The sequence below is a fragment of the Silene latifolia genome, chromosome 10, assembly GCF_048544455.1.
Source record: "Silene latifolia isolate original U9 population chromosome 10, ASM4854445v1, whole genome shotgun sequence".
NCBI classification, from domain to species: domain Eukaryota; kingdom Viridiplantae; phylum Streptophyta; class Magnoliopsida; order Caryophyllales; family Caryophyllaceae; genus Silene; species Silene latifolia.
In genome coordinates, this window is record NC_133535.1 from 28259183 (window position 1) to 28286904 (window position 27722).

At 40.8% G+C, this 27722-nt stretch overlaps 1 non-coding gene across 1 annotated transcript; it reads left to right on the forward strand.

Annotated features, from left to right (window-relative positions):
• Positions 1-22434: 22434 nt before the first annotated feature.
• LOC141610078 (small nucleolar RNA R71) lies at positions 22435-22541 on the forward strand. The gene has a single exon (XR_012527972.1). It is a non-coding gene; the product is annotated as a small nucleolar RNA R71 (small nucleolar RNA).
• The last annotated feature ends 5181 nt before the right edge of the window (positions 22542-27722 follow it).

The following is a 27722-nucleotide window of genomic DNA, read 5'->3' on the forward strand; positions in this document are numbered from 1 at the left end:
CACATTGACTTGGATCTCGGCATTATCCGCATATTGTTTAGCGAACTCGATTGCGGCGTTATCCCATGTGGTAATCTTCTTGTGCTCTAGGGAATAGAACTATTGCTTGGGGATGGTGTCGAGAGATAAAGGAAATATCCCTAAGAACATCTCGGGTTTGATGCCTTTGATAGACATGAAGTCTTTGAAAGCACGGATATGGTTCAAAGGATTTTCATGTCCCTTGAATTTTGGGATATCTATCATGTTGAAGTTGGTTGGCAATTTGGCACTTACAGCCTCATACATGCGATTGTTTTCCCTATAGATATCATCCCGCTTGAGGTACATTAGTTGCTCCTCCAAGTATTGGAGTCGCTTTTCAGCTTCAGTAAGACCTACGGGAGGGTTGGCTTCTTGTTGTCCCACATAAGGTGGAGGGTTGTCATTCACAAATTCATTCATAAATTCATGAGGCACTTCATTTCTGCAGGAGGTAGCCTAGTTTCTACAGCAACCATTCGGCCCTCGATTGCGTTGAGGCGATTATACGCTTGGTCTTGGCTAGCTTGGCGACGAACGAGCGCAGCTAGGATTTGATCAATACCATTCTGGGGTTGACTGTTGCTTGTGGTGCTAGTGTCAGACATCTTGGAAACTGGACAAGAGATCGACAACGAATCAAAACATGGTTGACCATTCTAGCACACTTACTCAAAGAAAAGACTCGACTCGTGAAGTGGGAGTGTGCCACTTGTGTCAAGTGAGGTTTGAAAAAAGGCAAAGTTTGAAATGTTGGTCCTAGTCAACTATAGTGTAGTTGTAAGAGTGTTGACTCAAAGTGAGGTTTTGAAATGGGCTTTGAGGCCCGAATTTTGACTCGATTTTAGGATAGAGTTTCGACTTGTTTTGCGCTAGTTTAGGCCACTTTTGAAAATATTTACATTTTAAAAGAGATTTTGAACTTTACAAAATTCGTCAGGGTTTCGTTTAGAAAATGGTGATCACATATGATACAAGTATTCATACAGGCATTATAACGGTATGTTGAGTGCATTTAGAAGGGTTTTGGTTTAAAGGGTGGGTTGCCATGCCGAGCAATCAAACCCGAGGTCTATGGAGAGGCTCGTACCAAACAGGAGTAAGGCCAATTCCTAGTCCATTCCCTCGAGTAGTGAAAGCCCTTGATACAAACAAGATTAAGCATCATGGTATGGTTGACGTCAATCCTTATCCATCCTTAGGCCCAGATAAGAATTTGGACCGTCCAGACGGGACGATTAGTCGAATGGGTTGGGTTGGGCCTAGGAAGGCCGAATAAAACGATCTAATAAGACCGAGTCATGAAAACCGACAATTGTCTCATATAAAATATTCCCTAACCTTATTCAAGTTTCACCCTTGGCAACACGTAAGTATATTACTCCCCAGCGGAGTCGCCAAACTGTGGACGCGGGCCCACGGGGTTGCTTGGAAAAACAAGCGTTTGCATTTGTGGAGTCGCCACCAATTTATTATGGAAAATTGGAAACCGTTCGAATACCTCGTGCCATGTCAAGACACAAAGTAGTGACATGAACATCAATAACTCGTTACCCTTAGCATTCTATGTCTAGAATGACTCACGTGGATGCCAATGAACACGGATGTTCACAGAGATTTGGAGTAAGGGGCGAGGGTACGTATTAGGAAGCTCTTTTGATCGAACACTGATGCGAGTCCGTTTCGTGTTCACAAATTAAGATGTGGTCGTTGGGTCACGTCGAATCAAAACACAATTTATAGCTTCACAAACAACTCTACAATTAGTAAAGAGGCAAGTAAAGGTCGGATCCCAAGGGACGGGTATTGAAATGAGATTTCTATTGCAACTAGTGGTGTCTAAGGGGTGTCACAAATTGGGTTGATGTAGAAGGTCACTAAACTAAAATAGCAATGAAAATAAACAAGCAAGATGAATTAAAGGGGTGTAAACAATTGATTAAAGGCACTAGGGTGTCATGGGATCATAGGGGAATCATGGGAATTGATCATTGTGGACAAGGCCCTCGGGAACTGCGTCCGCGGGATCCACACCAGGCATAATCGACTCGAGGTTCTTTCGAATCGAATTAAGACATATTAGAGTCGCCACCAAGTTTTTTGGGAACTTGGAACCGTTCAAGTCAACTTTACACCTTTCAACGAAAAGCATAAAGCCCATCGACTACGAGTGATTAAAGATAAAGACTTGTACCCTATATCACTCGATTTGAATGACTCTCGTAATCCAATGGTATTTAGACGGATCCACAAACCATAGATCTTGAGTAAGGGGTGAGGGTACGTGTTGGGAAGCCCATAAGGACACCCAACCCCGCCCGTCAATAACGGCCTCTACTAAGTCAAGTGTCGGATTTCAAACAAGGTCATAGCTACGTACGATGTATGATATGCAAACGTTGTTTTAACCCTAACATGTGACAACAATTTCTATGTCGTTTTAGATGCAACTAAACTAACTTTGTCCAAGTTGTAATTTAGCATGTGGGTTGATTAATCTAGCAACATTCAAACGAAACACACAAGGCTTAGGGGGAATGGGGGAGCCGTTGGGATCTACCTATTACAAACCAGGCATTTCATGCCGACACAACGATAAATAAATTACAACTCGATCTAATTACAATTGCTACATACAACTCAAAACACGACACAAAACACACGGCCATTGGGCCTTGAAAACCGTGCACAAGAGGGTGGCCCACGGCTCACATGACCCACGGTCCTTGGGTCACTCCTCGTAATGCGTGCTCGCGCTTAATCTCATCGAATTAGACATAAGGCTACGCACCAAAGCATGCATTAGCATAAACCGGGCCATGTTGCTTTAGACAACATGCGGTTTACTACGCTCCTACAAGCATTGGGGAACAACCGTCTAACCAAACAAGACTAAGGTTTTTTGAAAAGGTTTTGACTCAATAAAAGAAAACCAACTTGAAAGGTTACAACTCGATAAACAAACGATAAATTACAAACAATGAGATAACGAGAAAACAAACGGTATAAAAACAAAACGAGAAAGGTAAAGAAAACGGCCACCTCACGGCCCAAACCAACGGCCACCCTCACGGCCAAGACGAGGCCAACCTAGTTCCTAAGTTAGATTCATTGGTTAGATCGAATGATTGCGAAAAGGGATAGGAAACAAGTTAGAAAACGAGTTAAAAAACGGTGTTGATTGATTGTCGCCTGAGGGTGCATTCTACACGGCCTAAAGGGTCTAATTAGGTCAAATTCGCTAATTAATTTAACTCATCGAGTGTCAATAAGAAGGTGCTAATCACGCACTCTTATACTAGCGAGAAATTAGGTGAAAGAGAGAGATGCATTCAATTATTTACAGAATCGTCGATTGATTTTATAACTTACGTCGAAGCCACCTATCGTGTCTAATTAGATTATTAAATTAAATTAATGTCATCTAAATACGTCATAGGTTAACAATCAGAGGTTAAACTAACATACAACGGGTCCTAGGGTATGTCGATTTGGCCGAAACAGTAAAGGGGTCGAAAGCGATGAAAGTTAGACAACTCGTTTTATTTATGCCCTACCTTGAACACGAGGATATGTAAATGAGACGGGGGTGTACGACCGACAGAAGTAGCGGTTTCTTTTCCCATCTCAAGTCAACGCGGGTGTTCATGGTGGTACTTTAACTCATACTCGGACTAACTAGTTTTATAGTTAATTTAAAACAAACGATAAACAAAACGAAAACAAACAAAAAACAAACTATTAAAAAGGCATAAAAAAAACGAAATAAAAAAAGGAGAGAGAAGGGTATTTGATGCACCCTCAACCTACATGTATCGTTTACACCGTCTTGGGTCGTAATCGATGGTAGATTTTATCTCGAGAGGCCGTCGTCGACGAAGAATAAAGCAAACACGCGTTTTGGAAAGTTTCTGGACAGCGATTTTAAAACAGTGATATCTCCCTCGTTTCACGACGAAAATTCGATCCGAAAGATGTTTTGGAAACTAGAAAGAGAGGAGAACAAGGATCTTAAAGCAACCCCTGCTCGTTTTGGGTTAATGGGCACGAAAAACGAGCACAAACAGAACTGGACAGACAAGAAGAAACCGCGAAAACAGAGTGTTATTTCACTCTGTTTTTCGAGGGATTTCGTGTACTCTCAAGGGCAATTTGGCTCGTAAATCTTTGTCTAATGTGTAGATGGATGTTATGTGGTTAATTAGGAACAAGAAACTCGAATTTTTATGGAGTTTTGATGGAGGAACGAATGGGTTTTCGAAGAGGACACACAAACAGTTTCAGTTTGTGTGTCGGTTTTGTTTAGGGTTTTTGGAGGATGTTTAGGGTTTGTTTCTGAGGTTCAAAGCTTGTATGTGATGCTTGGATGTATGGAGAACTTAGAGGAATGATTGTATGGTGGAGGGGTCGTATTTATAGGGAGTTAAAATAGGTTAAAAGAGAGGGAGGGCGAATCGGGCTAGCTGAACATAGCTGCTGTCCAGCAGCTTTTGGGGGGGTTTCTAGGGTTCGTTTTTGGGGTTTTCTTGGTGATTAAGCTAGGATAATATGGGTAGGATACTAGGGTATGGGTTAGGGTTAATGGGTACGGGTCTTGGTAGTGTTTGGAGCGGGTTTTGGGCTCGAGATTGAGCTGCCAAAACAGGGGGGCTGCTCGTTTGTTGCGGGCTGTTTGGGGAGGTGTTTGGGGATGGAATTTGGGCCATGGTTGGGGGGTTCGAACAAGGGTGGATGGGTAGAGACTTAGGTGGGCTAGTGTACTCGAGATTCGTGCCAATTCGTAAAGGAAACGGGCTCAAAAACCGAGCTAAAATCGAGCTCAAAAACAAGTGCTTAAAAACGAGTTTTCTTCGATTTTCAAATCAATTAACCCATTAAATTAAATGACTTTTCAAATCAAATATACTCATAAAATGATTTTTCAAATCAATTATTTATTTTATTTTCAATAAAATAAACTTGGGAAAATAAATTCAAAATAAAATAAAATAAATTGAATTTACCTAAAAAACCATAATTTAAATATCATTTAAATTAACAAAATGAACTCACTTAAAAAAACATTAATTTAAATATCATTTAAAATAATAAAAATGAATTCACTTAAAAAAACATTAATTTAAATATCATTTAAATTAATAGAATACTTCATCGACGACGCCCATTCTACCTCGTAAACGAGCTCCCAACAATGACAATGACAACTAAAGAATACATGTGTCCTATCATCATCGGGTGTTTGTCGGGTTCTCTATAAATTCCAATATCGACGGATACGGGTATCTACAGAGCCCCCACTTTGACTGAGGCTTGGACAAGGCGAAAGTCAAAGTATACCCCAGGTCCCTCTCGACCGAGGATTACTCATGGTCGTTTATAGTCCATTAGACTTGCGTATATAAGCTCGCCAGCCATAAGAAGAGATCATACCTGAAACTTCGTTGGGGATTGACTCTTGCTTCTGTTGTGTCAAATTATCATCGTTGGTCGTCGACCCATAAAATTGCATATATGGTGGGTTGAGCCTTATCCTTAGGCGCCTACGTATCCGTTTCTGACGGAATCAAACCCGCGTCGTAGTTCGGCAACTGCTGACACATGCCCAAAGTTTATCATCTGCTGGCATTTGTCCAAAATTCATCATCTGTTGACGTTTGCCCAAAATTTATCATCTGCTGGTGCTTGTCCGAATGGGACGGGACTTTCCGAGGAGGTTGCCGCCGCTTTCATCATTTGCTTTCAGCTACGGAATTCTTCCATTTCATACTCTTGTATTGAATTGAATTCTTGGTGGATGTCATCCTTTATATCTTGATAATGGTCTCTGAAGCCAACGGCTTCAGAGCCCCCAGTTTGCAATGGCTCTAAAGTCGAAGACTTTAGAGCCCCCAGTTGAAGCATATCCTGCTGCATTTGAAACACAAAAACGTACTAGCAATAATCATCACATAAGCACATTTGGATCATCGTTCCTAAAATTAGATCATTTGAAAGATTGGGTCATCGACCCGAAAATAGAATTTGAAAATTTTGAGTAATTGGGTCATCGACCCGAATTTTAAATTTGACATCACTTGGAATGTTGGTCATCGACCCGAAATTTGAGTTTGAAAGACTGGGTCATCGACCCGAAATTTGAACATGTTGAAAATTTTGAATAATTGGGCTATCGACCCAAATTTTGAATTTGAAATGAATCACTTGGATGCTGGGTCGTCGACCCAAAAAGTTTTTGAAATTTTGAAATTTTGAAATCGAACCTTGATGGGTGAGCATGAAATGCGACTCAGACATTCTATACGACCGGTAAACAAACGTGGGCGTAGCCCGCTACCGTAAAACAAAAAAGGAAAATAAAACCGTAAGTGTGCACGAGTTTTAATTCAATTATTGACTTGTTGGGGGTAGAAATGTAAATTGGCCATTCTGACGCCAAAAGATGACAAACGGGAATCACAAGGCCATCGGACTTGAGACGAAGATTTCGTATGGCATGGGCGTGCTCCCGAGGGCACATGGGAATCAAGATCACTTGGCATTGACAAGGTGGATTAAACTCATGGAGCAACAACGTTGGCTTCGCCCAGACACTAAACACAGACTGATTTTATGAGAACAGTTGGACATCACACATGACTTTTGTTGGGAACATTCTGTCACTCTTCTCCTCGCCTCTTTTCTTTTCAGCGAGTTTCATCATTTCTTGCCACCGCCTTCTTTCTTTTCAGCGGGCTTTTACTATTTTTTCTTCCACGCCTTCTTTCTTTTCAGCGGGTTTTTCATATTTTCTGTTCCCAACAAAAACCCACATCTATGTGACTCGGCATCTTTGCCTAAACCGTTCGATAAAGCTCATTCTAAGACTTGATACTATTCATCTGAACCTATATCCTTATCCTAGCCTACATCGAGTACTAAGACCGTCTCAAACAAAGGTGGCTTCATTTGGACTTGGTTAAGACCCGTAAGAAACCGACAAGATGACAACTTGGTTGATGAGTGGATTGAATCCCTTATTCTGAAGGACTGCCTACGTATTCGCGTGGAGCGAAATCAAATCCGACGTAGTTCGATCATGGTGCATAAACATGGCATTTTGATTGTGTGTACACACTCGAAGGTTTCACCTAAGGTATCATGTCGTATCCCATTCTAGCCTGTAAGGTACCGTTAAATCCCGTGTCTGGGGTTAGGTGTAAAAGGCTTGGATCTTTCGGGATGTGGAGCTTGGTAATAACAAGTTTGAATGGTTAACCATCATTCTGAAGGTTTGTTTTGTGGTGCTAAGGCCAAGGGCTATGGCTGCTGATGTGGTTGGAATGGGTGTCTCGGGTTTGATGAACCACGAGTGCAAATGGGTTGAAAAATGATGTGGGTTCAAATTTCCATGTCCGGACCCTAAAGGTCAGTGTAACAACACAAGCGGAATAATTCTCAAAATTCCCGACTATCCCTTTGTAACTGTCTCAGGAAGGACTTAGAGGGTAAAGAGGTTACTACTTAAGCTTTTGGGCTTCGCCCATTGAACTTCAACTATGGGTACTTGACTTGACTTCTGGCTTCCGTAACTTCGACATCCAACCAAAAGCACTCTGCAATAACTTCAACATTTTTTTTTCTTTTTTTCTTTTTCTTTCATCTTTTTTTCATTTTTTCATTTTTTTTTTCATTTTTTCATTTTTTTTCATCTTTTTATCTTTTCATTCTTTTTCATCTTTTTTATCTCTTTGAAAATGATCTTCTATTCATTCTCTTAGTCATAAATGGATACACCTTGAAAACTGGGCTTCGCCAACTAAATTGGGTTAGAACTAACAATTCCTTGTTAGAATGGGTTGGTCTCTTCTCTCTTCGAGAGGGGATGATTTTATGGGGAAAAGGCTTGTCTTCCATCATCGATAGGGGAAACAAGGAGCTAGTCCGGGTTTGTCATAGAATCATCTAAAAGCTTGTCACAAACATTGGTTCAGATGGAGGTTTTCTACCACCAGACATGGAATAGGTAAAGGAATCAAACACGGTATCCTAATGTACCTTACATTTTGAAACGAGACATATTTCTACCCCAGGGATGCCTTTGAGTGTGTTGTGCATTTTATCATGTTTCGGAATGATTGAGGATTGGGAACGAGGCAAATTTGGAAACGAAACTGGAACTTTTTATTGGAAAGACAAATGCTTAACAGACTCGAAGGAACGATTCCTAGGACACACCCTAGGTCATCGCGGAACAAACGACTCAACTTCAGGAAAAGAAAGTCCTAGACTCGACTCGACTAAAATAAGAAAACAGATCCCGACTCATAATTTCAAATCTGGTCATGAGCTTTCCCTTGTTCAGCTGTCAGCTTAGATGCTCGGCTCTGATCCTTGATCCCTTTGATGGTCTGCCTCTATCCCGAAGTAGTCCTCTGAGGATCTACACCAGTGATGAAGGTTGGTGAATCGAAATGTCTTTTATTAACTTCGTTAATAAGAGGAGTACATTCTAGAGCGAGACTCCCGATTTGAATTTCATTCTTCGGGTTTGGCAAGAATTCAAAGCAATCCACAAATATTTTCCCGATAAACACCCCTTTCAAGTGACATGGGCGGATAAGATGAGAATAATCGACATTGTCTTCGACAGAAACAAAGTTGGCGTGATCGGCAAATGGATTGGTGATGTTATTGGGTTTAACAGTTGGGATTGGGAGTGTTCCGTTCTCAATCATACCTTGAATTTCGTGCTTTAGTCTAAAGCACCTTTCAGTATCGTGTCCCTTCCCTTGATGAAAGGCACAGTAGGCATTCGGTTTGTACCATTTGCCTTGTTGTTCAGCAGGTGGATCCGGAGTTGGACCAATGGGCTTCAACTTTCCTTGGGCCATGATCCTTTGGAGGGCATAGGCGTAAGTGCACCCGATATCGGTGAATACCCTCGGAGCTTGGCGCGGAGGCCTTTTTGACTGTCCATCTAAGAGATTGACAGTTTCAACAAAGTGGGCCGCCGCGGGTGCTTTTGCTTTAGATGACGAAGCCCCTTGGTATCCCTTTGGCTTCTCAGCTTCAGCAATTCGGACATCGTCCTCTACCTTTATCCCGATCCTTATCAATTCTTTGAAAGAACCAAAATTCTGGTATTTCAGAGCATTACGGTAAACAGGTAGTAAATTCTTCACGAACTTATCTACCATTTCAACTTCATCGGGCTTTTTAGCTAACTTCACGCTTTCAGCGCGCCATCTTGCGAGGAATTCAGTAAAGCCCTCTTTCTCCTTTTGCGTCATAACCTCCAAAGTTCTTATGTTGGTTTGAATCTCGACATTGTCAGCATAGTGCTTACAGAACTCCACCGTAATATCTTCGAAAGTGGGGAAGTTCTTAAGGTCAAGATTGTATAACCAAGCCTTTGGGTGTTCTCCCGAGAGATTGGGCGAAAATTTCGAGAGAGCATATCAGCAGGTACTCCCTTCGGTGCCAAGTACCCTTTATAGGCCTTAACATGGTGGATCGGATCTTCATGCCCTTGAACTTTGGGATGTCGGTGAGTACCATGTTCGTGGGCAACTTGTCTGAATCGGGGCATAGGCCCTAGCATTCTCATAGTGGATGTTCTTCCCTTGGGAGAGCTTCAAACGGTCCTCGATGAACTTGAACCGTTTCTCCAAATCGTCGAGGTGGAGTAGATGAAGAGGAATCTTCAACCAACTTAGACTCGATCACATCCATTCGGGTCATCATGAGGTTCACGGCCTCCGTGAGCTTGTTGATAGCATCTTCCATTGCTTGACGTCGGGTTTTGGGCGGCCTTTCTACAAGAAAACCCCGTACTGAGTCAATATTTAAAGTAAGAGCCCCTGCACACTTAAGGACACGACCCTAACTTGACTCAAACAAAGACTCGACTTGAGATTGATTAACCAAAGGTTCGACTCACGGTTTGATTTAGACATCGGTTCATTTTAGACTCGACAAAACGACATGACTCAAACTGTCATAACTCGATTCTAAACTGGACTCGGTGTGACTAAACCCGTGATTGGGCTAACATAGCCCAGGGTTCGAGTGAAACGTCCATAAGGCCTAGCTTGGACGTTTTTTGTGGACTATTCTAGACCAAAAGGTCGACCAACATGACTCAAAGCCCAAGAGGTGAGTTTGGGTGACCCAACAAGGTCGTGTTCTAGACTCTTGAAACAAACCCGGCCTAACACGGCCATGACCCGGACACGACTCGACGCATTTCATGCTTGGTTGAGGTTCGAGAAACATTTTGGATTGAATTTGGAAAAAACGAAGGATTGATTTGAAAATGAGATTTGAAATGGGCAGCATGCCGGCTATAAAAGCTCATTTTGGCCGAAAATTCTAGTCCTATTTGGGCAGCATTCCGCGTTTTGAAAACCATGCTAGTTTGAAAGTAAGTTGTTCAAAAGTTCGGTTTTGAAAAGGACTTGGAATTTTCGAAAAAAAAAGGACTCGGGAAAACACATTGCACATTGTCATTCTCATGTTATAAGGATGTATGCTCCTAGACATCTCTAAGTCTCGGCAAGTCTTCTATAAGAAGGTCTATGCCCTCCATCCTTTTGCGGTCTTATAGAGCAAGGTGTCTTAAGGTAAAGTACCTAGAAGATCGTCCCCACCCTCAAGAACCACGCGAGGCGGAGTGGAAGCGAGCAATATGCAGCTTCCTGGCATAGTGGGACGTCGCCCCCCACGCATCACGAAGAAACGCTGGGACGGCCCGGGAAAGTCCTTAAGGGTTTATGCATGAATCGTAGCACTATGAGTAATGTTTTACTTTCCAACACTTTCTTTTCAAGTTTCACCTCGGAGGAAAAGACCCTAGAAACACAGTGTAACTAGTCCTCTTTTCCCCAGCAGAGTCGCCAAACTGTGGACAAGGCCCTCGGGAACTGCGTCCGAGGGATCCACACCCGGCATAATCGACTCGAGGTTCTTTCGAATCGAATTAAGACATATTAGAGTCGCCACCAAGTTTTTTGGGAACTTGGAACCGTTCAAGTCAACTTTACACCTTTCAACGAAAAGCATAAAGCCCATCGACTACGAGTGATTAAAGATAAAGACTTGTACCCTATATCACTCGATTTGAATGACTCTCGTAATCCAATGGTATTTAGACGGATCCACAAACCATAGATCTTGAGTAAGGGGTGAGGGTACGTGTTGGGAAGCCCATAAGGACACCCAACCCCGCCCGTCAATAACGGCCTCTACTAAGTCAAGTGTCGGATTTCAAACAAGGTCATAGCTACGTACGATGTATGATATGCAAACGTTGTTTTAACCCTAACATGTGACAACAATTTCTATGTCGTTTTAGATGCAACTAAACTAACTTTGTCCAAGTTGTAATTTAGCATGTGGGTTGATTAATCTAGCAACATTCAAACGAAACACACAAGGCTTGATGGGGAATGGGGGAGCCGTTGGGATCTACCTATTACAAACCAGGCATTTCATGCCGACACAACGATAAATAAATTACAACTCGATCTAATTACAATTGCTACATACAACTCAAAACACGACACAAAACACACGGCCATTGGGCCTTGAAAACCGTGCACAAGAGGGTGGCCCACGGCTCACATGACCCACGGTCCTTGGGTCACTCCTCGTAATGCGTGCTCGCGCTTAATCTCATCGAATTAGACATAAGGCTACGCACCAAAGCATGCATTAGCATAAACCGGGCCATGTTGCTTTAGACAACATGCGGTTTACTACGCTCCTACAAGCATTGGGGAACAACCGTCTAACCAAACAAGACTAAGGTTTTTTGAAAAGGTTTTGACTCAATAAAAGAAAACCAACTTGAAAGGTTACAACTCGATAAACAAACGATAAATTACAAACAATGAGATAACGAGAAAACAAACGGTATAAAAACAAAACGAGAAAGGTAAAGAAAACGGCCACCTCACGGCCCAAACCAACGGCCACCCTCACGGCCAAGACGAGGCCAACCTAGTTCCTAAGTTAGATTCATTGGTTAGATCGAATGATTGCGAAAAGGGATAGGAAACAAGTTAGAAAACGAGTTAAAAAACGATGTTGATTGATTGTCGCGCGAGGGTGCATTCTACACGGCCTAAAGGGTCTAATTAGGTCAAATTCGCTAATTAATTTAACTCATCGAGTGTCAATAAGAAGGTGCTAATCACGCACTCTTATACTAGCGAGAAATTAGGTGAAAGAGAGAGATGCATTCAATTATTTACAGAATCGTCGATTGATTTTATAACTTACGTCGAAGCCACCTATCGTGTCTAATTAGATTATTAAATTAAATTAATGTCATCTAAATACGTCATAGGTTAACAATCAGAGGTTAAACTAACATACAACGGGTCCTAGGGTATGTCGATTTGGCCGAAACAATAAAGGGTCGAAAGCGATGAAAGTTAGACAACTCGTTTTATTTATGCCCTACCTTGAACACGAGGATATGTAAATGAGACGGGGGTGTACGACCGACAGAAGTAGCGGTTTCTTTTCCCATCTCAAGTCAACGCGGGTGTTCATGGTGGTACTTTAACTCATACTCGGACTAACTAGTTTTATAGTTAATTTAAAACAAACGATAAACAAAACGAAAACAAACAAAAAACAAACTATTAAAAAGGCATAAAAAAAACGAAATAAAAAAAGGAGAGAGAAGGGTATTTGATGCACCCTCAACCTACATGTATCGTTTACACCGTCTTGGGTCGTAATCGATGGTAGATTTTATCTCGAGAGGCCGTCGTCGACGAAGAATAAAGCAAACACGCGTTTTGGAAAGTTTCTGGACAGCGATTTTAAAACAGTGATATCTCCCTCGTTTCACGACGAAAATTCGATCCGAAAGATGTTTTGGAAACTAGAAAGAGAGGAGAACAAGGATCTTAAAGCAACCCCTGCTCGTTTTGGGTTAATGGGCACGAAAAACGAGCACAAACAGAACTGGACAGACAAGAAGAAACCGCGAAAACAGAGTGTTATTTCACTCTGTTTTTCGAGGGATTTCGTGTACTCTCAAGGGCAATTTGGCTCGTAAATCTTTGTCTAATGTGTAGATGGATGTTATGTGGTTAATTAGGAACAAGAAACTCGAATTTTTATGGAGTTTTGATGGAGGAACGAATGGGTTTTCGAAGAGGACACACAAACAGTTTCAGTTTGTGTGTCGGTTTTGTTTAGGGTTTTTGGAGGATGTTTAGGGTTTGTTTCTGAGGTTTAAAGCTTGTATGTGATGCTTGGATGTATGGAGAACTTAGAGGAATGATTGTATGGTGGAGGGGTCGTATTTATAGGGAGTTAAAATAGGTTAAAAGAGAGGGAGGGCGAATCGGGCTAGCTGAACATAGCTGCTGTCCAGCAGCTTTTGGGGGGGTTTCTAGGGTTCGTTTTTGGGGTTTTCTTGGTGATTAAGCTAGGATAATATGGGTAGGATACTAGGGTATGGGTTAGGGTTAATGGGTACGGGTCTTGGTAGTGTTTGGAGCGGGTTTTGGGCTCGAGATTGAGCTGCCAAAACAGGGGGGCTGCTCGTTTGTTGCGGGCTGTTTGGGGAGGTGTTTGGGGATGGAATTTGGGCCATGGTTGGGGGGTTCGAACAAGGGTGGATGGGTAGAGACTTAGGTGGGCTAGTGTACTCGAGATTCGTGCCAATTCGTAAAGGAAACGGGCTCAAAAACCGAGCTAAAATCGAGCTCAAAAACAAGTGCTTAAAAACGAGTTTTCTTCGATTTTCAAATCAATTAACCCATTAAATTAAATGACTTTTCAAATCAAATATACTCATAAAATGATTTTTCAAATCAATTATTTATTTTATTTTCAATAAAATAAACTTGGGAAAATAAATTCAAAATAAAATAAAATAAATTGAATTTACCTAAAAAACCATAATTTAAATATCATTTAAATTAACAAAATGAACTCACTTAAAAAAACATTAATTTAAATATCATTTAAAATAATAAAAATGAATTCACTTAAAAAAACATTAATTTAAATATCATTTAAATTAATAGAATACTTCATCGACGACGCCCATTCTACCTCGTAAACGAGCTCCCAACAATGACAATGACAACTAAAGAATACATGTGTCCTATCATCATCGGGTGTTTGTCGGGTTCTCTATAAATTCCAATATCGACGGATACGGGTATCTACAATCATACAAACATGTTCTCAAATTATAAGCAAGCAATTATTGTTGTGATGGATTGAGTTGGGTTATATCTTACAATCCTAGGAAAGTTTGGGTCCCGGAGCCGAATCGATTCGATTGTACAACACCTACAAGTCGACTTAATCTTCCCTACTCAACAACATGCATGGTCTAATGAGACTCGAGTTGGGTTATGTCTTACAAGTCTCATTGAAAAGATAGAAGATGATAGTAAATGCAAGGATTCATAGGCTTAGCATTTCATCAAATATAACATGTGCATGAGTTGAGATCAAAACAAGCAAGCAAATAAAACATGAAAGCATATTAATTTAAGCATGAATCATTCCCCATGTTGGTTTCCCCTAATCACCCATTAACCCTAGCTAAGAGACTACTCACTCATTATCATGTTGATCATGCTAGCAAGGTTGTCAATCATACCAACAATATGAAACATGATGAATAAATGAAAGTAATTAACAATAATTAAAAAGGGATTAAGAAATTATACCTACTAATGATTCCAATAACAAAGCAAAGATAAAAGAAGTACGTACTTGAATGCTTGATTGAGAGGTTGTCAATCTCCCAACAATAACCCAAATAATCTTCAATTACCCAAAATAAAGGATGAACAAAAGAGAGATTAAAGAACTAAAACTTGGATTAAAACTTGATTAATACTTGATTACAATATTAAAGTGAGATTTGATTGATATTAACTACACTAATTATTGATAAGAAGAACATGCTCCTCTAATTAGACTAATGGGGTATTTATAGTGGAAATTAGGGAGGATGCATTAGGGTTAACTAAGGGCTAAACTAGTAATTACACTTTTTAGATTGAGCAAGGAGGAGCCGGTATTTTTCGAGAGAAGGGCTTCTTTCTTTGTAGCTTGGAGAAGAGGAAATCGTCTTTGTCTTTGGAATCCGGGCGGAATAAGGTCGGGACGGGCGGAATCGGCGTTGGAATCCGAGCGGATTCAAGGGAATCCGGTCGGATTGTGGAGGTGGAATCCGAGCGGATTCAAACAAAGCCGCACGGATTGTGCAAAACAAGGGACGGACGGATTGGTGACAATCCGCTCGGATTGTCACTCAGCAACATATCTTCTTCTTTTCTTCCCTTTTCTTCATAAATTCCTTGGGGACTCAAGGATCCTTTCTCAACATTGCTCTTCTATTATAATATGTACAAAGGCCTTCTAATCTTGTCTCTCCTTGATGCTTGGTCATTGAATTCGATCAATTTAGTCTCGTTTTGCCATGAAAATGCAAGATTCTTACTCCTTTCCTACCAAGGGATCAAAATCTCAAAGAATATGCAAAACAAAGAACTAAAGATAAGAAATGACCCAAATATGCACTAAAAAGCATGGGAACAAGGCTAATTCGGGGGCTAAATATGCGCTAATTATGGTCACATCAAATATCCCCAAACCGAACCTTTGCTCGTCCCGAGTAAAGAGGTGACAAAGACTAGGACCAATACTAACCTATCCTAATAATATAGCCGATATGAGACAATTAGCGGGTCTCACTCCGCCCCTTCAACTCACAACAAGACAACCATGAGGTAGGATGCCTTCTTGCAAGGCAAGGTGGGTCTTGCCAAAATGGCGACACATCCAAACATTAAGCACATAAAATCACATAATGGATGCATCTACAAAAAGAATAGCCACTTCCTCATCAAGTGGCGGAAGCACTAAAGAGGAACAAATTTAAGAGCATGTAATCCTTCACAAATACTAGTTCAACAAATTACTAAGTCTAAGAGGATGGCACTAAATCACCTCCAAATGGTGTTAAACTAGACTACTTTTGTCCTCAATTTCCAAATGCTTTCGTCAAGAGCGATCGGATGGTGGTGGAATGATGATCCCTATGATGCTAGTAGCATATGACATGACAAGTCTCGAATTCTCTACAAAAGTAAAGGTCATGGATCGTCCCAAACTCGACCAAGTGGCTTGACAAAAGGATTTTTGGGAATGAAATGCTCAAATCTTTATTCACAACGGGTGGATATGACTAGTATTCAAAATTGTCCTCATTTCACTTTCACATTTCAAAAATTTAAGATGGGGTTTGTCCCTTCCGGGCTAGTGTCCTTTGCTTTCGCCAATCGCTTATTAGGCAACCGGTTAACCTCTAGACAATAGCTTTTCGGGGTGATAGTCACTCTGTCTCTGGGCGGCCGAATTCACAACCATATGGGGGCCCAATTCAATGGATCCCGCACCAAAGCACATCGAAGTGGTACGCCTCCATCAAAACAACTTAAATTTCTCAACTTTCAACAATTCATAACATTTGAGGTTTCCGTGGCATTACATTACTTCCACATGACAAAATTTCTTTAGAATGAGCACTTCAAGCTTATTGATAGAAAATATTTTTGGGTTGCCTTACCACAAGGTCAAACAAGGTCACCTAGACAAGTTAACCAAGTCCACATCGCATCACGGGGTTGGATAGGTGACTCACATGCAAACCCTTGACTAGGCTTTGGGTCATGGGTCAAAAGACACTAGTATGATACTATCTAGGGTGTTTTACAACCATTCTAGTAGGCAAAGTCTTAAGTTGAACAAGTATTTGTAATGGCTTAGTTGCTCTTGTCAAAGTTCCTAAATAGGCATTTTTCAAAACATTTCTAACATGCAACTACATGCCATGATGCAACTAATATAAACATCCTAATGCAAGTGATTCTATCAACTAATATGACATATAAACTAAATGCAAGTCCTAAGTTCACATTGTTATACCGCATCAATCAAAATAAAGCCACATAGTCATTAACATAAAGAGGAAAAAGGAGATTGGAAAGATCATACCATGCGGTCTTCCATATCCTCATGTCTCGGATGTGGCGTAGTCAATCAATGTGAACAAGGATAGAACAAACACAATATATACAAGACAATATATACAAGATTATAAAAGGAAATAAGCATGTTTTTGGGTTTTCAATTTTCAAATTTTTATGATTTTTGAAATTTTTCAATTTTTTTGGATTTTTGAATAAGAGTTAAATGTTAGAATTCCCATCCCCACACTAATATGGGCATTGTCCTCAATGGCCAAAATGATGGAAATTATGCAAAGATGATGCATGATTTCTATACTAAATGCAATCTATACTAAGCTACACTACATGATGCATGGTTTTTGTTATGACGGAGAGGATAATTTAGATTACCTTCCGTTGTGTATGCATTAACTTCCCCAAACCGAGTGAGACACTATTGCTAATGTCCAAGGATGGGTGTAGTTCATGCACACACTATACTATGCATGAAACTAATTTGTCATTTTGGATTTTGAAAATGGGAACAATAAAATGGGAACACCTCAATGGTACCGAGGTGTGAGTCCTCTAATGGTGTTAGGACTACTCCAATAATGCTCAAAATTAATGAAAATACAAAGAGAGAAATAGACAAACCATGAGAGGGTAGGAGTCTCCAAGGCTTGCTAATCTTCCATCATGCTATCACCATCACTTTCCTCATTAGAAGTGGCCACATTGCCACTTCCTTTGTCATTTGCTTCTTCACTTTCTTCCTCATCTTGCTCATCATCATCTTCACCATCCTTTTCTCCTTCACTTGCTTCTTCCTCAATGTTATCATCAACTTCTTCATCATTACCAACAACCTCATTGTCACCCAAAACGACCCTAGATGCACCCGGAAATAGGACTTCTCTATCCGCCCAACTAGGCAAAGGACAAGATGGATCAAGTAGTCCTTGCCTAGCTAAGTGTAGGAGGGGTGGATATTGAGCCAAGTAAGCATTTTTCCGATCTTCAAAGGGTTGCTTGTGCATTGCTTGCATGAGAAGAGTCACATAATCTTTTCTAGCTTCAACTCCTTCCGGCTTGAACTCTTCATACTCAAATGGGTAAGGTGGTATGACAATGGAAGAGGAGGGCATTTCAAGATCACCCTTTTGTTGTTGAATAATATACTCGGCCTCTTTAGAAAGGGGAAGTAGATAATTGGTCCGGTGGACGCTTAGACGACAAATCTTCGAAGGCAAGGTGAACGATCTAGCTTCACTAGTGAGCCATCCATACTTAGTGTCAAGGGGGTTATGGGCAACCCACTTGAACTTGTGTATCATAGTATGCATATCAACAAGATGGCCACCCTCCTTTGCTTTGTACTTGTTATCCTTATTGAAGTTAGGATCAAAGTGCTTAGCTAGGATAGTGACTAGGCCGCCATTGACAATAACGGTTGTGCCCTTCTTCCCATAATCAATGTTGAGCCATCTATCTACCAAGAGCCTCAAAGAATTGTAAGGCTTGGTGTGTACTCTTCCAATGTTCAAAGCCGATTCAAGGAGAATAAAATCAAGTTTGGTGAAATGGTTGGTATCTTTCCTTGCAATTATGGTGTTTCCCACGACCTTGTGCCATACTCTTATGCCCGGATGGTGGACCAAAAGAGCACGACTCGCATGAAAGTCCTCAAATTTCTTCCCGGAGATCGCCTCCCAAAGAGGTTCGGGGTCATACTTTCCATAATTCTTAAAATAACGCGGTTCATCACTAAGACCCAAAATTTCACTCAATTCCCTAAAGGTAATGCGTCTACTAACATTAACTAGACGAAACTCGAGATTCTCCCTATTCTCAACTTTGGTGACTTTCAAGGAACTCAAAAATTCCAAGGTAAGGGAGGGGTATGTCAATTCCTTTGTTTCAAACAATTTCTTCAACCCCATGGCATTGAAAAAGGCTCTAGTTTGCTCAAGAACACCCAATTTTTCTAAGGTATCTTCACATATAAATTTGGTGGATTGTAATGACTTCATAGCAAACTTGACAAAGGTATTTCTATGGATATCGGAAATAAAAGTTACCTCCGGATTATGCAAAAGTTGATCAATTTCCGGAGTAGAAGGTGTTGTTGCTCCCATAGAAGGTTGTTGTTGTTGTTGCACTTCCAAGTTTGGTGTTGCTACCACCATAGCCAATGATTTCTTTGTTTGAAGAGCCTTTTGCCTTTGTGAGAGTGCCTTAGCCTTTGGTTCCTTTGTTGCCTTTGTTGCTCCCTTAGTCCTTGCCATTGATGAACTAACCAAGAAAAGAATGAAAAATCTTCAATTTGTAGTATACCCAAATCGATTTGAAGGTGAAAGGCTTTGCCTTTATGAAATAAAAAATCGACTCAAAGGTTGAAGATTTTGTGCTTGGTTTTGATTTTTATTGAAGAAGGAGTGATTGATTTGTTGTTAGAAGGATGGTTTGATTTGATTTTGGTGAATGTTGTTGAGGGTTTTTGTTTTTGTGATGGAGAGGATGAGGGTTTTGATGTTGTGGGTAGTGTTTATGAATGAATGAATGAATGAATGAAGGTGGGAGGGGTTTTAAAGAGACCGAAATTTTCGAATCTGCAGGGGCAATATGTGCGGATTCTGCCCAATCCGTGCGGATTCTGCTCTTTCTGGGCTTTACAAAACTCGCCTAAAGACGGGCGGATTCTGATGAAGACGCTCGGATTTGCTTGACACGGGACGGGCGGATTTTCTTGAAAACGGACGGATTTCAGTCCAGAAAATTTTGCTTGTTTTCCTCAGCTGCAAAGACGGACGTCTTCCTTTCAAGACGGGCGGATTCTTGCTCAGGATGCCCGGATTCAGTCACAGTCAAGAAATTTTCAAAATTCAGCTCAGTTCAGGACGGGCGGATTTTCTGCAGTACGCTCGGATTACTGAAGACGGGCGGATTCTTTGGAATCCGCTCGGATTCTTCCCCTGTGTACACGGATTCAGTTCCATCCGTGCACAATGCATTTCCCTTACCATTCTTCCATTCTTTCTTCAAGTCTTGTGTTCTTCATTGTGGGGGCACTACTAGGCATGGATAGCCTAGGCAATTGTCATCCCCACACTAAGCTAAAAGCACTACACATCAATTGAAATTGTTAGTCCCTTCCTCACTTCTCTCAAACATGACAATTATTTTGATCAAAGTAAATAAAAATCCAAAGATGACAAAAATGCAATACAAGAATTGAAATGTAAGTTAGGGAGTTAGAAATATTTACAAGTGGTGGTTTAGAGAGGACTCCATCAAACTCTCATTCTTGATGAGATGTCAAGGGGGCATGTCCAAGGTGTTGTTGATGTTGCTCAACACCTTGAAGAAGTAATCAAAGGCTTGTTCATTATCATGGTAGAGGTCTTCAATAGACCTTGGCCTTTGTTGTTGGTCTTGATCGATGGCATTACCAATGTAGGGATTAAAAATCCCTTCAAATTCGTCGTCCCAAAGACCACAAACTTCATTAAGTTGATCATTGAAAATCTCTTGCTTAGATGGAGACAACTCTCCCAATTTCTTCTCTTGGCCAATGAGGCCATCCTCTTCTTCCTTGATTGATTTTGATGAGCTTTGCAAGCTCTCCTTGTCACAATTCACTTGCTCTTTGAATGGAGCATCTTCAATTTTCTTCTTCCATTGGAGTTCCGATTTCTTCCTTTCATCCTTTTGGCTATAATGATCAATCATGAAACATGGTTCATGCAAACGAGGAGCTCTCATAGTCTTGTCAAGATTAAAAGTTATGCTTTCATCTCCCACTTCTAGAGTGAGCTCACCATGTTTCACATCAATCACCGCACCCGCGGTGTGTAGGAAAGGTCTTCCTAGGATGATTGGAATGTTGGAATCTTCCTCCATATCAACAATGACAAAGTCCACCGGGATGAAAAACTTCCCAATTCGCACGGGGACATCTTCCCATATCCCTAATGGTGTCTTCGTCGATCTATCGGCCATTTGGAGTGTGATGTTGGTGCATTTAAGCTCTCCCATCCCCAACCTTTTACTCACCGAGTACGGCATGACACTCACACTAGCCCCTAGATCACATAAGGCTTTGTTGATCGTTGTGTCGCCAATGGTACACGGTATTGAGAAGCTTCCCGGATCCTTTAACTTTGGAGGTGAACTCCCTTGAAGTATTGCACTACTCACCTTAGTGAAGGCGATAGTCTCAAGCTTCTGGATCGACTTCTTCTTTGTGAGGATATCTTTCATGTATTTCGCATAGGCCGGCACGTGATTGATTAATTCCGTGAAAGGAATTGAGACTTCCAAATTCTTCACAATTTCCATGAACTTTCCAAGTTGATCATCAAATTTGGGCTTGGCTTGACGACTTGGAAAAGGAAGTCTAATCACAATGGGCTCCTTCTCCTTGGCCTTGTCTTCATTTTTCTTTGAACTTTATTTTTTTGATGTTTCTCTATCTTTGGAGTTTTGCACAATTTCTTCCTTTTCACTAGCTTCCACAACTTCATCCTCAACTTGCTTCTTCGGTGCTTCATACCTTGTACCACTTCTCAAGTGAATGGCACTAACCGTTTCATGTCTAGGGGGATTACTTTGAGGTGGTAATTGCCCCTTTTGTCTTTGTGAGCTTGAAGATGCTAGTTGAGTCAATTGTGTTTCCAACATCTTGGTGTGAGCTAGAATGTTGTTGATGGTGGTTTCCTTTGCTTGGCTATCTTTTTGCATTTGAGTGAAAAATTCTTGTTGATTCTTTTGCATTTGGAGGACCGCTTTTTGGACATCAAAACCTTGGTCATTTTGGTGATTGTATGGATTTTGATTTTGGTAACCTTGGTTTTGATTGTAAAAGGGTCTTTGATTTTGGTTTCTCATGGGTGGTGGAGTGTATGTTGTTTGAGGGTTTTGAACATTTTGACTTTTGTATGAGAGATTTGGATGGAATTTGGTGTTTTCATTGTAAAAGTTGGAATAAGGGGTACCACTCTTGTATGCTTGGAAAGCATTCACTTGTTCATTTGTTCCCCTACATTCACCTTGGTCATGTCCCAAAGTTCCACAATTCTCACATATCCCACTTGGGATTGATGAGGATGCCGTCATGGCATCAACATGATGCTTTGATGATTTTGAGTTTTCCTCAAGTCTAGCCATAGCTTGTTCAAACTTCAAGTTGATTGTGTCAATGTGAGCACTAAGTTGAGCACCCAATTGAGTAACGGAGTCCACTTCATGCTTTCCTCCTCTAGTAGCCTTGCGAGGTCTACTATATTGTGAGTTATGGACCGCCATTTCCTCAATCTTGTTCCATGTTTGATTGTCATCAACTTCGGTGAACATTCCATTTGATCCCATATTGAGAATTTTCCTAGAATCTTCATATAAACCATTCCAAAATTGTTGTACCAAAAACCATTCGCTAAGTCCATGGTGAGGACATGAGCGACAAATTCCCTTGAACCGCTCCCAAGCTTCATACAAAGACTCTTCATCCCTTTGCTTAAAACCCGTAATTTGAGCTCTTAGCATGTTAGTCTTTTCCGGTGGGTAGAATTTTTTGTAGAAAGTTAGAGCCAACTTCTTCCAAGAATCTATTCCGAGGGTGGCCTTATCAAGGACCTTCAACCATTGCTTCGCGGTGCCGATTAAGGAAAAAGGAAATAAGACCCATCTAATTTGGTCTTGAGTCACGCCCGTTTGAGAGATTGCATCACAATAGTCGCAAAAGGTTTCCATATGAGAATGAGGGTCCTCACTAGGCATCCCCCCAAATTGGCTCCTCTCAACTAATTGGATGAAGGCGGACTTGGCAATAAAATTTCCGGTTAGATGTTGCGGTGTAGGAGTACCATTTGGTAGATTCTCCTCGGTGGGTATGAAGTGTGACGAGAATTTAGGCATTGTAGGTGGATTTTGTGGGGTATTGTGTAAAGGGTTCTCTTCTCCTTCTATTGCGAAAGGATTGACAAACTCACTAGTGGGTTGAACAACTTCACTAATACCTCTTAAATTCCTCCTAACAAGTCTCCTATTGTTCGTCATGGTTCTTTCGATTTCACGGTAAAAAGGTAACAAATCACCTTGTAACCTTCTAGACATGCAAAATATCAAACAACTCGAAAACAATTAGAACAAACCTTGAGGAGTTTTACTTCCCCAAGGCGAAGAAAGACACAACTAATAGCAATAAAAAGAAATCTAAATCAAGTAAACACCGTCCCCGGCAACGGCGCCATTTTTGATGCGAGTCCGTTTCGTGTTCACAAATTAAGATGTGGTCGTTGGGTCACGGTCGAATCAAAACACAATTTATAGCTTCACAAACAACTCTACAATTAGTAAAGAGGCAAGTAAAGGTCGGATCCCAAGGGACGGGTATTGAAATGAGATTTCTATTGCAACTAGTGGTGTCTAAGGGGTGTCACAAATTGGGTTGATGTAGAAGGTCACTAAACTAAAATAGCAATGAAAATAAACAAGCAAGATGAATTAAAGGGGTGTAAACAATTGATTAAAGGCACTAGGGTGTCATGAGATCATAGGGGAATCATGGGAATTGATCATACAAACATGTTCTCAAATTATAAGCATGCAATTATTGTTGTGATGGATTGAGTTGGGTTATATCTTACAATCCAAGGAAAGTTTGGGTCCCGGAGCCGAATCGATTAGATTGTACAACACCTACAAGTCGACTTAATCTTCCCTACTCAACAACATGCATGGTCTAATGAGACTCGAGTTGGGTTATGTCTTACAAGTCTCATTGAAAAGATAGAAGATGATAGTAAATGCAAGGATTCATAGGCTTAGCATTTCATCAAATATAACATGTGCATGAGTTGAGATCAAAACAAGCAAGCAAATAAAACATGAAAGCATATTAATTTAAGCATGAATCATTCCCCATGTTGGTTTCCCCTAATCACCCATTAACCCTAGCTAAGAGACTACTCACTCATTATCATGTTGATCATGCTAGCAAGGTTGTCAATCATACCAACAATATGAAACATGATGAATAAATGAAAGTAATTAACAATAATTAAAAAGGGATTAAGAGATTATACCTACTAATGATTCCAATAATAAAGCAAAGATAAAAGAAGTACTTGAATGCTTGATTGAGAGGTTGTCAATCTCTCAACAATAACCCAAATAATCTTCAATTACCCAAAATAAAGGATGAACAAAAGAGAGATTAAAGAACTAAAACTTGGATTAAAACTTGATTAATACTTGATTACAATATTAAAGAGAGATTTGATTGATATTAACTACACTAATTATTGATAAGAAGAACATGCTCCTCTAATTAGACTAATAGGGTATTTATAGTGGAAATTAGGGAGGATGCATTAGGGTTAACTAAGGGCTAAACTAGTAATTACACTTTTTAGATTGAGCAAGGAGGAGCCGGTATTTTTCGAGAGAAGGGCTTCTTTCTTTGTAGCTTGGAGAAGAGGAAATCGTGCTGTGCTGGAATCCGAGCGGAATAAGGTCGGGACGGGCAGAATCTGGCGTTGGAATCCGAGCGGATTCAAGGGAATCCGGTCGGATTGTGGAGGTGGAATCCGAGCGGATTCAAACAAAGCCGCACGGATTGTGCAGCTGCGGGACGGACGGATTGGTGACAATCCGCTCGGATTGTCACTCAGCAACATATCTTCTTCTTTTCTTCCCTTTTCTTCATAAATTCCTTGGGGTTTTCCTTGGGGACTCAAGGATCCTTTCTCAACATTTCTCTTCTATTATAATATGTACAAAGGCCTTCTAATCTTGTCTCTCCTTGATGCTTGGTCATTGAATTCGATCAATTTAGTCTCGTTTTGCCATGAAAATGCAAGATTCTTACTCTTTTCCTACCAAGGGATCAAAATCTCAAAGAATATGCAAAACAAAGAACTAAAGATAAGAAATGACCCAAATATGCACTAAAAAGCATGGGAACAAGGCTAATTCGGGGGCTAAATATGCGCTAATTATGGTCACATCAAACACCTAATCCCGCCCGCCTCGATATCGGCCTCTACTAATGATTAGGGAAAATCATCTACACTTGATATGTTGTCGATTATATGCATGCAATGCAACATCTATCGTTCTAATCCTAGCATGTGAGAATTAGACTATGCCGGTGAAACACATAGTTTTTCATGAAATTAGGTCGAAGTAAGGATTTAAGGTTGATTACATGTGAGAACATACAAAAAAGAATACAATAAAATACAATAATAAAAATTACAATAATTACATTGATTTGATGATTTACGTCGAAAATATATTTAAAACGGATGGTTTGAGAAAAGAAAAGGAAAATAAATTAAAGAACAGATTAGCGGTGATAATATGATTAATAGTAGATTAATATGTAAACTAATAAACTAGGTCAAAGCAACAACGAAAGTTCAGAGGCAGAATTCAACCCGGAACAGGCGCAACAATGCTGCGTCCCCTCGGAAGAGGCGCAGTGATCAATGCGTCTGTTCCTGAGGTGAGTTCTGGCTGTGAAGCCGAAACTGCATATTGTTAATGTTCGTTGGTGAATTAATGATCGATTATTGATATTTGACTCGAGTGAAAGTCATTTAACAGATTATTTACATGTGAATGGGTCATAAAAGCGATAAAAAGGACTCAAATTAATTAGAATGAATTAAAGACTAATTACGAAACTAATTACAAATTAAGTTTATTAAATTAACTAGGTTTATTAATGTCAAACTTTTGATGATGACGATAAACAGATGTTCATGTACCAAAGATCGAATTTCAGAGACTTGATATGGATGAAACGAATCTCTAAAATCCGGATTTGATTTAATGACGAAAACCCGCAAATATTGATTATTGGGATTTAAGTCGGGAATTAAAAGTGATGAATTATTAATGACCTATGTGTTAAAATTAGTATACGAATGAAATAAGAAAGCAAATAAGAAAAGACGAAGTAAATAGACGAATTGACAGAAGACGAAGGAAGAAGAAGGAAAGCAGGAACTGCGGCAGCCTCAGGAAGATCTCAAAAAGATTTCAAAATACGCAGAAAGGAGCTGGGGAAGAGGCGCAGCAACCACTGCGGCTCTTGGAAGAGGCGCAGCAGGTGCTGCGTCCTTTCCCCAAGGGTTTCCTCCTACGGAAGAAAGATTTTCCACGTTTCTATTATGGAATTGCGGTTGATCTCAATTTCCTTATTATTTAAAGTATAATGCCGGAAAATACTTTACCAAAAGATTAAAATATGGAATAGAAATATCCCAAACATTCCAGAATATTCTGACTCGGTATTTTAAACGGTGATTAGAAAATGAAGACGGTTTTTGACCCAGACTCCAAATGTACTCTAATTACTCTCAAAACAACCGTAACAGTGCGTAGATGGGGACCAAGGGGTAGACACAAGTATTTGAGCTATCACTTGACGATAAACTTACGAACTGTCATAATCGTTCCGTGTACCAAACAAGCGGCCCAATCATCATCGGGTGGCTTGCGAGAGGTGCAGAAATGAGGTATCTACAATAATCGACAACATATCAACTATAGATGATTTTCCCTAATCATTAGTAGAGGCCGCTATCGAGGTGGGCGGGATTAGGTGTTCGATCAAAAGAGCTTCCTAATACGTACCCTCACCCCTTACTCCAGATCTCTGTGAACATCCATGTTCATTGGCATCCACGAGAGTCATTCTAGACATAGAATTCTAAGGGTAACGAGTTCTTGGTGTTCATGTCATTACTCTGTGTCTTGACATGACACGAAGTATTCGAACGGTTTCCAATTTTCCACAATAAATTGGTGGCGACTCCACAAATTCAAACGCTTGTCCCAAGCGCCCCCGTGGCCCGTGTCCGTACTATGTGAGGAAGGCTTCTATCCATCCGCCTCTCGACTACATCTTCGAGAAATGAGTTATTACTTCGAGTAAGTGGCTTTCCTGACACCTGAATTTTTCATCTCAATGCTTACTGGCTTACTTTGTTGCTTTCGTGTAGGTCCCTGCTACCTTACTCGCTTGGGTGCCTCAGTTTCCGCTCGCAACAAACTGTTCTACATTCCTCTGTCTGAGAGAAATTTTCCTGACCTGCTTCCCGGCTACTCACCTGCTTCTTCCTCCAACCCCCTACAATCAGCTTACAGCATGTCTTATGGTAAGCTGCTAAGAGCCATCTTTGATTGCATGTAATCTTGATGTCCGTCTATCACCTGAAACTATGGCTGCTTCCAGGTTCAAAGGTTGACCCTTTGGAGGCCATCCTCCAGAGTGCCAAAAGAAAAAGATCTGCTGCGAGTCCTGACGTGGCATCTGCTTCCAAAAGGATTGTCCCTGCTGCCTCCTTCCAGTCACCTCCCACTAATTCCAACTCTACTCGTACTGAACCTTTAGAGGTCAGCCCGCTGTCTCGACATCCCCATACTCCGCCTACCAGCCCTCGTGCCTCTGCCAGTGGTGGCATCATCGCCCACTTTCCAGAGGGCTTTGGAAATATTGACAAGGTGCCATACTAGCATGAGATTAACCAGCTGCTTTTTCCTTCCTTGGTGGATATTTTCTCAGGGTTCGCCCCAGAGGACATGGCCGAGAATGACGTGCACAATGCTTTCATGGTAAGTATCCCCCTCTTCTCGCCTGTCCCAAATTACTTATCTTCATCCTTTGCTAATTTCGACTTTCTCTGCCCCCAGGCCTTCCAGTCTGCTCTCTAC